General features: G+C 45.4%; 1 pseudogene across 1 annotated transcript in view; it reads right to left on the bottom strand.

The window, feature by feature from the left end:
* Positions 1-3,052: 3,052 nt before the first annotated feature.
* The window catches only part of LOC102748274 (small ribosomal subunit protein eS17 pseudogene), a 52,787-nt pseudogene continuing 43,025 nt past the window's right edge, over positions 3,053-12,814 (bottom strand). Inside the window, exon 7 of the transcript XR_014139844.1 lies at positions 3,053-10,221. The product of XR_014139844.1 is annotated as a small ribosomal subunit protein eS17 pseudogene (transcript). The remainder of the gene's footprint in view (positions 10,222-12,814) is intronic.

Here is a 12,814-nt window from a genome sequence, read left to right as displayed (position 1 = left end):
CAATTACTGCATAAGACTAGCTCTACCAGATGTCACAGTGCATTGTAATATGCTATCAATGAAAACCTTGTGGCATTGACATGAGTAAACAGATAGATCCATGTGACAATAAAAGGCCCAGAAATCAATGGAAGATATATCAGAACTCAATATATGACAAAAGTTGGGAGCTCCACTCAATAGGGAGAAGATGGTTTATTCAATAACTGATACTGGAACATACAAGCCCCAGGGGAAAAAATATATACTTGGGTTCTGACTTCCCACATTATTACAATTAAATTCTAGATGGATCCAAAATTTAGAAGGAAAAAAAAAATTACTGGAAGGAAAAACAGAATATACTTAAGAAAAATAAACTCTGAGTAGTAGAGGCTTTTCTATGTCTAACAAAAACCTGAGAAACCATAACAGAATATATTGGTAATTTTTACCATACAAAAGGTTTTAGAAGTGTGTCTTGTACAATAATATCATAAATGAATAAAAAATAATGAGCTGGTAAAAACATGCTGTTCACATCACTGATGAAAGGCAAATTTTCCTTAATGTGTGAGAAAACCTACACAAATCACTGTGCAAATAATAATGAAATATAAAATGGACAAAAGCTCTAAAACATTTCACAAAAAAAAAGCTAAAACTGGCTTCTAACCTTATGAAAAGATGCTCAATTTCATTCATAAACAGAAAAATGCAAATTTAATCTAAAAAGTAATACTACTCTTGTACTATCAGATTGGCAGCAATGAAAACATTTGATGGCATGTTGTGTTGGCAAGCACGTAAGGAAGGGGTGAGAACGTAACCTGGTACTACCTTCTCGGAGAGCGTTTGGTTCTACACACCAAGATTTTAAATCACATGCCCTTTGACCCAGCCCCTTTCCCTCTGGGAATTCCTTGCAGATACATACACAAATATAGGAAATGGAGTGTTTGGGAACATCCATTATTACAACATCCTAAAAAACAAAAGCTTGGTAACAACGTAAATCCTTCTCTTACCTATGGGGAACTTACTAGCCTCCTGCTGGCTGGCTGTTTTTCTGTCTCTCTCCACCACATTGCGTGGTCCACTTATCCTACCTTTCAGACCCCTTACACATGGGAGAACCCCATGGAGGACCCCTTCTAGTTCAGAAAGACATCTCTTTCTTCCTCCTGTGAATTCTCTCTCCTGGCACCTCCACCCACTTCTGGGGGCTCCCTTGTCATTTCTAATGCCCTATGTCTTTCCATCCAAACCAACCTCTCCCTGAGAATTTTATCTCAATTAAGCAACAACAACAACAACGGTTTTTAACATAATGCCCTCAAGGTGCATCCATGTTGTCTCCAATGGCAAGATTTCCTTCTTTTTCATGGCTGAATAATGTTCCATTGTATGTGTATACACCATGTCTTCTTTATGCTAAGTGAGATCAAGCTAGACAGGAAAAGACAAGTACTGTATGAGCTCACATATATATGGAATCTACAAAAGCCCAATTTGTGGAAACCAGGGGCAAGGGGAGTGGGGGAAATGGGAGATGTTGGTCAAAGAGCATGAAGTTCCAGTTGTAAGAGGAATGAGTTCTGGGGATCTTATGGTGATTATAGTTAATAATACTATATTGTATACCTGGAAGTTGCTGAGAGAGTAGATCGTGAATGTTCTCACCACACACATGGAAGTGTTAGCTCACACTATGTTGGTAATCATACTGCTATATGTAAGTGCATCAAATCCTCATATTGTACATCTTAAACTTACACAATGTTATATATTAATATATTTCAGCAAAAACAAAAAATAAAAAACTGTTTTTAACTCAATCCCTAAAGCCCACTGCAAATGCTCCTCTGCGTGAAACCTTCCTTACTCCCTGTAAGCAGAATACTGTCAGCCCACCTCCTTCCCTCTCCTCCTAAGCATTCTCAAGGGGGCAAAACGGGTTTTGAGGGGGGGTGCAAAACATCCTACTCTTTTTATGTCTAGGGCATAGATCTATATAAAGTATATAAACAAATATATAGTATAGCTGAGGTATTAAAATTTCATGGGGGCAGGGAGATTAAGAAAAAAATATATTTTAAAAGGCTCCTTAAGGAGCAATAATTTGAAGAAGGTTAAGAAACACTACTCTTGATGTTTCCTCCAGCTGAGAAAGAGACATGCTAAGTCCAGTTTGTCAAAAGCCGAGTGAGCTCTCCTCCCTCACATTGCTCCCCAGTCCCCACCCCCCACCTCCTCCCATGTTCTTGTTACACTTGCAAGTGGCAAGGTCCTTGTCAGTTACCCAGGACCCATGCTGGGACCCTCAGTCATACTTGGTGAACACCTCTCCCTCACTCTCCACATGGAATCATACCAAACCTGCCGGCTGTACTCCCAACATCTCTCCCCTCTGACCTCGACCCCTGCAAGCCCCCTCAATGGTTTCCATCCACTCCCCACTCCAATCTGTCTTCCACTGCGTCACAAGAGAGAATGTTCTAAAGGACAAGCTGATTATTTAGTTTTCATGTATTCCTAGCTGTATTCCTGTTTACTTAAAATATAAGTCTGTAGCAGAAACTACAAGATGTCTACCATTTCTGGCATTCCCCTACAGACATGGTCTATTCTAGCACATTTGACTCTGTGCTTTCCCCAGAACTTATTCAATACTTTCGGCCCTCCCTGCCTTTTTTGTACCAAATCTTCTGCTCAGAATTCCTTCTCCTCTCTTTTCACCTGAACTCCTATTCCTACCTCAAGGCCCAGCTCAAATGGTACAGCTTCTGTTGAGTCTGCCCTCACATGATTCCTGCAGAATCATTTGTTGCTTTCTTTGTGCATCCACAGTGTGATGTCCATATTTAGAGGACCATGAATGTACCATACTGTTTTTCAGCGCTCCCACTTGTTAGACTATGAATTTTGAGAGCAAGGAGACTTACCAAATTAACACATTTATCGAGAAAACTACTCCTATTTGCAAGGCACTGTGCTGGGCATCAGAGGAGCCGTCGATGAATGAATGAGGCTTGCCTGCATGAAAATCTGGCAGGGAGGACAGATATTCAGCAAATTAATTTAACAAATAATCATTTAAATATAGTTCCAATAAGTGTGACCCTGGAAAAACACAGGGAGCTGTGAGGGCAAGGAACAGGGAAATCCACCTGTGCCTGAGGGGATTGAGACGGAGTCCCTGGAGAGAAGGTCTTTAAAGAAAGAAACAAAAAGGGCCAGGCCAAGAGTGGGGGGAGGAGAGCCATCCAGGCAGAGAGGATCTCACAAGAGGACGACGTCCTGTGCTAAGAAAGCCTGAGATCGCGGAAGACTTGAAATAAACCCTTGAAATAAACCCGGCAAACCAGCATGGCAAACACACCATGGGTCTGAGGCATGGGGAGTCACGGGGAGAGAGGTGGCAGGTGCACTGTGAATAGACTCAGGAGTATTTTTCTCTATGACCAAAAAGAAGAAGAAGAAGAAGAAGAAGAAAAAAAGAGGACCACAAGTTCTGATAGATGATTTATATTCAACACCTTCTAGAAATACTCCGATTTCATTATGCATTATTTTGAGAGCTCAGCATCTTGTACAGATGATGAACAGCCTTGCAAGGTGTGATTTTTCAGGATGTGACCTCGATGCCTGGTGCCGGGGTGAAGTGGCTCCAGGCTGAGTAAGAGCATTTCCCTGTGCCTGAGACTCTGGGGTCAAGTGTCAATCACACGAATGTGAACATGGAGCCAAAGCAATATGCTCCACTCTCTGACTCGGTAATTCCCGCGCTCCTGAGCAGCTTCATCCTGCAGCGTGTCTGCGGGTGGTCGTCATTCGTTTGGCATGGGTCTGGGGGTGCTGGGAGTCCCGCGGCACTCCCTCCTTGCCCCCCCCCCCCCGAACATCTAGTGAGTGCTGCAGGTAGAGATGGGGTGGAACGCACTGGTTTGTTAAACTAAGCCAGACTCACATTCAAGGAGTCACATGTACTGGCGGCCATCGACAGGAATGACTCACCAAGGGAGGTATGCAGATGGCTGTGGAAAGAGAAAGGAGACAACTAAAAATAACAGTTCCACTGAAGGGTGGAGCTCGAGGCTGGTGTTGTGTCATATTTGCCTGTTGTTTCTGAAAACTCCCTGGTTCAAGTGGAGAGCGCAATGGTAGCCTGTAGATACCCGGCCTTCACAGAGAGAGACAAGCCTAGACAGGGCTCTGGCGAGGTCCAGCCTTCAGGAGAGGTGTTGCAGGTGTCCATCGAGGTGGGGATTTCGGGGTCACAGAGGCCTCCCTGAAGTTGATGCCTGCCATTCTACGCTCGAACCCCCGCATCTCTACTTGTGACTCTGATCCCCGATACATCTGAAGGACAACAGCAGGCTATTATTAACACTGCATTCAAAGGTTGGGGTGGGGGGGCTCCAGGGATGTTCACACTTTGTTTTCTTTTACTTTCTTTCTTTTCTCCTCCTCCCGATGTTCCATATGCTCCATGGGGGCCGGGACTCTGTTTGTCCTGTTTTCAGTTCCATTCTCAGTGTCCAGCACACAGTAGGAGCTAAATAAATATTTGCTTAAGGAAAAATGGAAGGAATGCATCTCGCTCAGCCTTGTTAGTCTGCCGACAAGGAAACTGGGCAGGGAGCAGAAACTTGCCCAGGGTGATGCAACCAGTAAGCAGCAGTGGGTGTGAAGCCAGGCTGGACTCCTCGCCCAGCGTGTCCCCCACTCCAACAAGCCATGAAGAGGGTTCCATGTGGCTACACTGCTTTGTGGAGGGCTAGGGAGACCAGACATGAGGGCACAGGCCATAGGCAAGGAAAGATTGCTTAAGAGCGTCCTAAGGGTGCCCAAAGATAGTGTGAACCTAGATGGCGAGGAGGTGGCATTGAGGGTTGCCCGGCAAAGCCCCAAGACCACAAAGGTGCACCTTTCTTGAGCATGCTATGTTTGCCTAAATTTGTTTTTAATCAAACCTTGGAGAAAGCAGAAGTTCCTGGAATGGCAGAAGCTGGTGGCTCGTTGTTTGCACCAAACCATGGATTTGACTATATGTGGACAGTTCTACAGTCGTTACCCACTGATGGCGTGTGCCCTTTTGTGCGTTTTTTGGTTTTTTTCTTTTAATAATCAGACAATAGTTACATCTGTTCGTTGGCAAGGAGCCATAAAGAAGAGTATCCAACAGCCACACTGGCAAGAGGGTTGGCTAGGAAAGAAAATCCAGATACTTTGCCTTCTGTCCACATGGATGGAAGGATTTAAAGTTCACTGTGGGGGAAGGGGAGACAAGGGAAGGAGAGGGCTTTTCAGGAATCACTACTGGATACAAAAATGGTTACTTTAAAAGCCCATTTGCATTAAGTCCCGCATCGTCTTATTGCCTTAAAAAAATACCTAAAGCAAAGGGCTTCTGAGAGATCAGGGGCAGTTGTAGGCACAGCAGGGAGGGGCCTGGGTTGGAGGATAGAGTGGATGAGAGGCGAGAAGGGTAGCCACTTTGGGGGCCTCCTGGCCCCACACCCCCACCCCTCCGATCCCTGCCACTCTCCCCATCCCCATCCTCAAAGCCTTGGAAGAGGGAGCAGAGCCCTACCTGGCTTGCTGTCCCAGTCCCAGAATAGATGGATTCTATTTCTGTTCCCAGCCAATGGGATGGCAGCCTCTGACTTTGAGTCCTTAAAGAATGTGCCCAAGCTCCCAAGTCTGGGGGTAGTTATGGACTTGGCTGAGGCCAGGTTTGCCCCTCAATATGAGAACAGCACCAGATATTTGATTACAGGTTTATGTCAAATCGATCCACCTCAGTCTGTATATTTGGGCACAGAATGAGCAATTATTTGAAAATGCCTGCTTCTCTGATCAAGCTATTGAGTGGGATCGATTTACCTGTGGGTTTATAGCCCAAGGCAGGTTTTGGGAAGGGGTGTTCAAGCAGCTTATAGGATTTTAACTTAGAGGTCCTAAAGCTCTGTCAACTGAAGTCAGCTGACGCTGGTGAAGGATATCCATGAAGCAGAAGTAGTTTAGATTATGACTGGTTTTTCATCTTAATTTTTAAAAATTAATCTTCTGATCATCAAAGACATTGCTTGAAGGAGTCCGAGGGGCGTATTTATTTCTAATCCAAGTTGTAAAGCATAGACCTCCAGGTCAGCAGAACTCCCACATGAACTTCAAGGACACAGGGTCTTTTGGTTGGTTGTTTGCTTTTACAACATTCTTTAGCCTAAGAACATATTCTAAACATGTAACAAATAAGGGTGCAGCTGATAGGACTAGGAATGGCGGTGACAATAATGACTGAGAAAGAATAGAGAAGAAAGGAAGCAGAAAAGACATGAAGGCAACTCTGACAGCTACGCAGATGGCAACCCACATAAATTAGTCAGTTTCCTTATCAGAGATTTACATGTTAAAACTGCCTGATATAACCCAGCAGGAAATTGAACAAGTGATTCTATGTCCAGACTTGGAAACAAAAATAACCGCTCAGGACCTATACACATTAGTTTGTTCAAACTTGCGCTGATAAAAGTCTTTTTGGCTGGAGCCGTAAGTGTGCAGTTATGAGACTGGAGGGGTTGGTTGACGGGTGATTGACACTAAAACAATTGCAAATGCTTAATACAGGAAAGCATGTTTGATGGAAGTTTCAGCTGGTCTGTGGTAGCCCACCGAGATGATGCAGAGCGTGAGACACCGCGCATGATTTAGCATCCTTCCTGGTAAAGAAGGCTCTGGGAAGCATGTCCAGCCTATGAATTGGGCTCATGGTCATCTTATGTACACATACTCTTGCTCATATTCATGCACAGATACTTCACATTCTCCTCTTACGTTTGTCCCCATTCCAATGTTTCTTAGTGTTTGCCCGAGAATGAGAGCAGTTTGGGAATTTCTGCCTTGCGACGTTAGGGACAGGCAGACTTCTGCTTGTGGAATACTTCGGGCCAGGACCCCGTAGTTCCCCCTGGCAGCCCCCAGACGCTTTTCCAAACAGTCTCCCTCTGCTCTCCAAAGTTCCCTTGCATACCACATGCATGTTCTATTTATATGTTTCTTTGTCCTGAACAAGATTTGGCCCCATTGTGTGGGAGCAACACCAGAAAAGAAAAACAAAATCCCATCCACTGAGAGAAAATGGATATTGTGGGAGCTTGGAGAAATTTACATACTTTGTTCATTCCATTTTCTGGTGATGTCAGAGCCAAAGAATATGCCTTTTAAAAAAATCACACACACACACACACACACACACACATTAAAAAATGCCGGGGCTCCCCAACTCTGTCCGTCAAGTGGACTGTCATGAAGAGGAGAAATGTAAATACTCCCTTGCGTGTCTCTCCCTTTTCCATTTCCCTCATCAGCCCCCTAAAGAACCTAACAAATTAGTCCAGACTCCATTTGGATGGAATTAAGGGCCTGTCTGCAAAAGGATGAGGGGTATTAATGGAGAGGGGCGGGGGTGGGGTGGGAATAGCAGTGGGAGGCGGGGACGTGGGGCCGGAGTCTGGGGTGAACGCTCTGGCATCTCGTGGAGGCAGAGAGAAGGGCCGACTGACACTTTACAGATTGGGTGTAATGTTCAGAGAATTTGGCATTTCTGCCACAGGGCTCCGGCTGTTCTGCTAACCGCTTTCTCTCTCCCTGCTGGTAAAAGTGCAGGAGAAAAGGGTTAAATAAATGTTTGTGATATGATAAGGTGCTTGTTTATTCAAGGAATGACAGATTATTGGCTCCGAAGGCAGCCCTGAAAAATAGTACAAAGGCGCTGGCTCTCCCCTCTGGGATGATGTGATTTCCTCCAAAGATTCTGCTCTTTCCTAGGAACCGTTTGCTTTGGGAATAAAGAAGGATGATTTTCCTGCCCTTGGAGACAGAGGGCTGGAGCCTCGGAAGCTGGCCGGGACCTGGGATGGCTGGTCTTGGGGAGTGCATCTCTCACAGAGCTGAGCCCTGCTCACTGTCCCAGGGAGGCTGTGTGGCAGGCGGCCTCCTGCCGTTTCTCAGGCTGTGGGGAAAGGATCTGCTTGCTCAGGAGGGAAACTTCTTCCCCAGGAAATCCTGTGTGCTAGGTCTTCCTCCAGACACAGACGGCCGTGTCCATCCCAGGGCCATCCTGACCCTCCGTGAGCGCGTACACAAGATCCAATGCACACTGGTATATTTATATGCAAACACAGTCTCTGCCCCAGGAGCTTAGCAGGTCCTTGGAGGAGAATTCAGCTCCCGATGCCCTAACTTCTGTGCACTTACCCTGGGGGAGGAAACAGCAATGACGGCCAACCCTGAAAATCACACAGTAAGGCCTGGCCTGGGGAGCCTGGAGGCAGAGCCCCCCGAGGGTGCTCCAGCTGCCAGGCCCACACTTCGCTGAGCGCTCGGAGTTGCTCAGTCCATGTCCTGCTCCCAGATGTCGCTGCAAGCTGGCTCCTGCCTGCAGAGGAAGGGTTCTGAGCCTCCTGTGTTTTCCATGGAACTCTCAGTACTCCCCTCCCCACCCCCCCTTCCCCTGGCAGCTACAGAGAGGTTGTTTGCATATCTGCGGAGTGGAAGGGTTCGAACAAGATGTTTGGCATAGTTCTCATTTGAAAAGAACTCAGTGCCAAAGTCAAACACCAAGGAAAAAAAAAAAACCGTTGTGATTGAACTGCTGTTTTTCCAGGATCCTGGGAACTACTGTGTGATTTTCACAATAGCCCGCCGCCGTCTTATCAGCCAAGGTGCTTGTCTGAGAGACACAAGGCACCAGCCTGGGGAACCCAGTGCCCTTCGGACACGATGACGAAGGCTGACTTCGGGGGCATTATCAAATATCCACGTTTGGGCTATTTTTATGATTGCATTCACTACTAATAGAGCTTGTTGAGTGTACATGGCCATGTGCTCATTCTTGAACTGCACAAGATAAGATCCCTGTCCCAGGGAGCTTACTGCCTGACTTTTGCAAAAACCAGATGGCAGAAAATGGTTTCCCTCTGCCCATCAGCAATGATTGAGGGAGTGGAGATGAGAAGGGGTACAGTCAATTCATAACTCTCCCAGGGTGGGACCTCTGCTTTGGCATTTATCCCATGTGACGTTTTAATCGCGGACTGTCTTTTCCCCCATCGTCTGCTACGCCTGGGGGGGTAGCTGCATCTCCTGGGGGTGGCCAATTTGAATATCCACTTAATTAAAGCATTATTAGATACATAAAGATGCCTCCCACCAGACACAGATGCGTACATTATGCACATGGATTCCAAAACTAAGCATAAATTGTTTTTGATCTGCCAATGGGGACATCAGAACATGTAGATTTGACCTAATATTGTCAATCACGTCTGAATTATAGGCTTTGATACTGGGGGAGGAAGGCCAGTGGGACACCCCATCACATCACCGCATCTCCAGGACAGCTTCTGTCTCGGTCTGCCCCCCGCTGGGAAGTCAGCCGAGCAGTAGGAACAGGCCACCCGGACCCGAACACCAGCACCACTGTCCCCAGAAGAACCGCCCTGTATGTGAGCGGATCAGTGACCTGTGTTTAAGGAGAGTCTCCTACCTATTCAAGCCATTTGCAATTGTGTGGGTTTTCTTGAGGAACAAAAATCTACTTTTTATGTCGATGAGGGAACAGCATGCCCCAGGCGAACCCCAGGAATGAGGCAAGGGTGTCTTACTCCACACATGCTTATCTTCAGCTGAAAGTCAACTCTGACACTGGCATCTGAGTGGAAGGAGTTCATTTGGGAGGTGACGCCGGGGAGAACCAGCAGGGGAGCAGGGAGGGATGCCCAAACAGGGTGCATTAACGGGCAGTTACTGCTGTAGGCAGCTGGAGTTCCATCCTGCTGGGGACATCTGGGGGACAGCATAGGGTATACCCAGAGCGCTAGCTTTCTAGGAGCAAGGCAGTGGAATATCCATCCGTCAATTGCTCTCCGCCATTGGCTGAGGTTATTCCAGGGCCTTTCAGCTCCCGGGCACATAGCTTTGCTCTGTGCACAGACTCAGCACACTCCTTTAGCGGGAGACAGCTTGCAGCTGCTTGCGGACTTCCTAGTGTGCAAGAACACGGTGCAAGCCAAGGATACATAAGCAGAGACCCGACAGAGTCTGTCATACATCCCCTCCCTCCCTCCTTCCCTTCCTTATTTTCTCCTTTCTTCCTTCCATTCTTTTAATAAGGATCTCCTTCCAGGGAAGTTGTGAGTACAAGCTTGCTCGAGGAGGAAATCCATACTGAGAAGTCTAGGATAAATAAATAAATAATAAATAAATAAATAAATAAGAAGAGAGAAGAACAACAAAGGGTCCAGCTCAGCCTTCCTTTCGTCTGGGAAGTCCCCAAGCCCCTCCTCCCATGGCCTGCCCCTCAGCCCGAGTTAGGTGCCCATTCTGTGGTTCCAGTCGCACGCCGAGGGCACTCCCACCTACCCCAATCACCTGACTTGTGATGGTTGATTCATTTATCACCCTTCCAAACCAAGACTTGTTTGAAATTCTGCATTCCCTGAACGAACTTGCTTGGCACTGATAGGTGCTTAATTAATCTCTAGGAGATGAATGAAAGGTACCTTTGAATGATTCCACTCTTATCTCTACCAAAAGTTTAAAAGTTTAGCATTCAAGATGACAACTTCCAACCAAGTTCCCTTGGAGTTTTTTTTTTTTTTTTAAGATTTATTTATTTATTTATTTTTGAGAGAGAGAGAGAGAGAGAGAATGAGCAGGGGGAGGCGCAGAGGGAGGCAGTCATTCTATTCCAAGGATTTTCAACCTACGCACTATTGACATTTTAGACCAGAACCTTTTTCATGGTGGGAGTCGTTCTATGCATCGTAGGATGGTTAGCAGCATCCCTGGCCTCTACCCACTAGATGCTAGTATCATTCCTTCCAATCATATCAGTATCTCCAGATATTGCCACAGTGTCCTGTGGGGATAAGATCATCCCTAGCGGAGACCCACTGGTCTAACACAAGCCTGGTGAGGAGCTGAGTAACCATGATCTCTGGGCCAAATCTGGCCTGCAGCCCACTCTTATAAGACTTATGTTAAAAATGGTTCTGACATTTGTAAAGAGTTGTTAATAAAGAAAAATCAAACAAAGAAGAATACATGATAGAGAATATTTGTGACCCTGATGTGGTGGGAAATGCACTGGGCTAGAAGGACACAAAAGATGGCCATCAGCTCTGGGCCCAGGGTAAAGCAATCCTCTGGACACTAAGTGCCTCCTCAGTCAAATGAAGGAGTTGGACCAGCTTCAGGAGTTTGTGAGTTGCCATACGGTATCTAAGGACATGGGAGGATAGCAGTAGGACCAGGAAGAGACCCCTTATGTAACCACCACATTCTCATCACAAAAGATTTTGATCCTTAGTCAGACATTATCTTTTCACAAGCCACGGCAAGGGCTGTCTTGGGAAGAACCCAGGAGAATGGTTTGATCCTCTTATACCCTACTGGGTGAGAAAGCTTATAGAGAACCTCTGTGCCATTCAACAATGCTCATGCCAGGAGAAGCAAAGATGAGTGACAAATGGTTCACTTGGGAGAAGGTAGACAGGTAAGTAGAATTTAAATTCAACATGATAGGGGTTACGAGCATGCTGTGCCTGGAAACTAACATGGAAGGGTCCAAGAAGGCTTTCTAGAGAAGGGGGCATTGTCTAGGAAGCGGAATCATGAAGGCATTCGCTAAGTGAGGGGTGCTTTCAGGGGAAGAGGAAGAAAGGCAGGGGAGGTTGCTCTTCAAAAAGAATGCATCATGAATAAAGGCCGGAAGCATAAGAGCATGATGTATCTGAAGAGCTATGGGGAGTCTGGTGTTGTCAAAGGGGAAAGCGAGAAGTGAAGAGTTGGAGAAGTAGACACCGTCATAAAGGGCTTCATAACACATGCTGAGGAACCTGTCTTTTATTCAGTATGCAATGCAAAGTCACAAAATGGATTATTTTTTTCACTAGTGACATGTTAAGTTTGGGATAAATCGTTCTCCCTTATGTTAAAATAGTCCCGGAACTGTCTTCTGAGGAAAATTCTTTTCTCATTCTTTTAAATGATAAAACTAACACATGTGCATTGTAGAAACTCTGGAAAGTGCACCAAAGCATAATCAATAATAAAAAAAAATTACACATGCAAAGGTAACCGTTAAGAACTTTTTGGAACACATTTTTCCAATCTGTTTTCTATCTATATTTTTAAATAGCTGAGATTACAGGTATATGGTACTTTGTTGTCATTGTTTTTAAATTTGTTTCATATCTATTTCCCAGTCCCTGATAATGGAGCCAATAAGAGGCTTTCTGACTGGTCTCCCTCCTTCTACCCTTCTTACCTACCCGCCTACCCCACCTCAACCCTAGCCCATTCTATTCTCAACACAGAAGCTGAAGTAATTCTCTCAAAGTGCACAGAGAACTATAAATAACAAGAAAAGAGTTGCATATATACTCACTATCCAGAGTCCCACTGTTAACATATTGATATGTTTTTCCATGTCCTTTTTCTATGAATATTTTTAAATAGCTTAGGTTACATGGAACATAGTAATTGTTTTTCATTTTCTTTTAGCATAAGCCCACTGACAATAGGAAGTCAATTATACAAACTAATATTTATTTATTTATTTATTTATTTTATTCTTATGTTAATCCCCATACATTACATCATTAGTTCTAGATGAAGTGTTCCATGATTCATTGTTTGTGCATAACACCCAGTGCTCCATGCAGAATGTGCCCTCCTCAATACCCACCACCAGGCTAACCCATCCTCCCACCCCCCTCCCCTCTAGAACCCTCAGTTTGTTTTTCAGAGTCCATCGTCTCTCATG

The sequence above is a fragment of the Leptonychotes weddellii genome, chromosome 13 (assembly GCF_054177405.1).
Source record: "Leptonychotes weddellii isolate Sample4059 chromosome 13, ASM5417740v2, whole genome shotgun sequence".
Taxonomy (NCBI): Eukaryota; Metazoa; Chordata; class Mammalia; order Carnivora; family Phocidae; genus Leptonychotes; species Leptonychotes weddellii.
The sequence above is the reverse complement of the archived record's forward strand: the minus strand, read 5'-3'. Positions and strand labels throughout refer to the sequence as shown.